General features: G+C 46.2%; 1 long non-coding RNA gene across 1 annotated transcript in view; it reads left to right on the top strand.

The window, feature by feature from the left end:
• The window catches only part of LOC121680329, a 21,989-nt gene that overhangs the window by 859 nt on the left and 18,630 nt on the right, over positions 1-2,500 (top strand). The gene's annotated exons all lie outside the window — the stretch shown is intronic.

Raw genomic sequence — 2,500 nt, 5'->3', positions numbered from 1 at the left:
ATTTATTTCCGTAATAGCAGCATTTTAATGCTCCTGAATTCCACAGTGAAGATCTACTACCTTTGAGACACTGAGGACACACATATACATACAAACACACACACACATACCCACCCACACACACACACTCTCACACTCACACCCACGCACACTAAAAGCTCACTAAATAGCGCATAACTAAAACTCCTGTTGGAGAAAATCTAATTTGTTCTAACCATGATTTCACGCACCCACACACACATGACTATAAACATTTTAACTGAAGCTTGTTCAATATGGTCGAAATAAAGGGAACAAAAAGAAACAACATGAATTTCTCTCTCCCTTTCAATTCAATTACAGTAACATTTTATTACCTTCACAAACAGGAAGTGCTAAGCCGTGATGTGTGTGTGTGTGTGTGTGTGTGTGTGTGTGTGTGTGTGTGTGTGTGTGTGTGTGTGTGTGTGTGAGAGAGAGAGTGTGAGTGTGTGTGAGAGAGTGTGAGTGTGAGTGTATGCGTGTGCGTGTGAGAGAGAGTGTGTGTGTGTGTGAGAGAGAGTGTGAGTGTGTGTGAGAGAGTGTGAGTGTATGCGTGTGCGTGTGAGAGAGAGTGTGTGTGTGTGTGAGAGAGAGTGTGAGTGTGTGTGAGAGAGGTGAGTGTGAGTGTATGCTTGTGCATGTGCGTGTGAGAGAGAGTGTGAGTGTGTGTGAGAGTGTGAGTGTGTGTGAGAGAGTGTGAGCGTGAGTGTATGCGTGTGCGTGTGCGTTGTGCGTGTGCGTGTGCGTGTGCCAGTGCCACTGTGTGTGTGTGTGTGTGTGTGTGTGTGTGTGTGTGTGTGTGTGTGTGTACAGTATTTCTATTAAAGGTAAACTATGCAGTATTGGGAATTTCCTTACTGTTTTCTCGGTTTTTGCTTCTTTTTCGCTGGCTCTGTCATGACGAATGTCTGAGAAACTCCATCTCTACCTTTTTCTAGCCGGTGCCTGGCGTGTATGTGTATTTGAATGCAGTAAAGCAATTCGTTACACTCGTTATACTTCCTGACACTGAGGCCGTCGGCCCGCCAGCCCACAGTTGCAAGGGTGGTTTTTCCGCTCACAGGAGCTAGGGGGAAGCGAGACGGCCACCATTCAACCCGAAAAAAGTCATATAACCATTCCAATGACTCTGTTAGCACTCTGGACTTGTAACCGGAGGGTTGCCGGTTCGAGCCCCGACCAGTAGGCACGGCTGAAGTGCCCTTGAGCAAGGCACCTAACCCCTCACTGCTCCCCGAGCGCCACTGTTGTAGTAGGCAGCTCACTGCGCCGGGATTGTGCTTCACCTCACTGTGTGTTCACTGTGTGCTGAGTGTGTTTCACTAATTCACGGATTGGGATAAATGCAGAGACCAAATTTCCCTCACGGGATCAAAAGAGTATATTTACTATACTATACTATACTATACTGAAGCTGTTAAATGAATGTAAATTAAGCTAAAAAACTTGCATATTAAGCTAAAAAACCTGCATAGTGTGCCTTTAAGGGGAGAAAAAGTGCAACAACAGGAATTGGGAAAGATGTGATTAGAAATCGCTAGTGTCATTTTGATCGTATCATTTGGAAGATTTCTTCACTTTGTCTCAACTGAGACTCAAAGGGTTTCATTCTTAGAATGCATCACAGTTGCACAAGTAGGCTGGCCGTCCTATTGCAGCTGGATCTTTCGTGGCACAGGAGCTATTATTTGCTGGTGAAGTTTCATAGGCTGGGTGAACTCTTTCTGGGTTTCTTTTCCGCCCTGTAGCTCAGGCTGGAAACCTGTACAACTATTTCTCCTGCTTCCGTTACACTTTTGAGGGGGCCAATCACAAACTGGCTTATCCACCTTGCGGGCTATTGGCAGTTTTAAAACTATGACGATAGCGGGACAGCCTGGAGTTTTCATGTCGCTTTGCAAACGTCACCCGGTTCGTTTGTCAGATTGGTGAATGGCTATCCAATTGCGAACAGACTCATTTGAACTATGCCCGTTGATCACACCTCTTGTGCAGTAGAAAATACATAGTGGACTCCCTAGACCAATGTTCAATCTGAGCTTGAGCTTGGTCTGGTGAAAGCCAGACTAGACGTTTCATGTTTCCAAGCCAAAATGTCTGAAAAATAATCGAGGTCTAGACTGTGCCGTTTAACCTTTGAAGAGTGGCAAAGACTGGGTTCTTAGAAGGACGTGACCCCTGAATGAGAACCGTCCCCCACATGCATACACCCCGCACTGCCAGACTCCAACATAAAAGCGTACAAACCCACAGGGACAGCTGAGTTCAATAGGTTTTATTTTCTCAAGGCTCTTGGAGACGCCAGGCACATTTCATCCCAGGTGCCACTTCATGCCAACAGCCTTTGTTGGGACTGACTCAGACAAAGGCATAGAGTGAACAGGCCTTGGAGAGTGAGTGTGTGTGTGTGAGAGAGAGTGTGAGTGTGTGTGAGAGAGAGTGTGAGAGTGTGTGAGAGAGTGTGAGTGTGAGTGTATGC

This window comes from Alosa sapidissima, chromosome 13 (assembly GCF_018492685.1).
Source record: "Alosa sapidissima isolate fAloSap1 chromosome 13, fAloSap1.pri, whole genome shotgun sequence".
Classification (NCBI taxonomy): Eukaryota; Metazoa; Chordata; class Actinopteri; order Clupeiformes; family Clupeidae; genus Alosa; species Alosa sapidissima.
The sequence above is the reverse complement of the archived record's forward strand: the minus strand, read 5'-3'. Positions and strand labels throughout refer to the sequence as shown.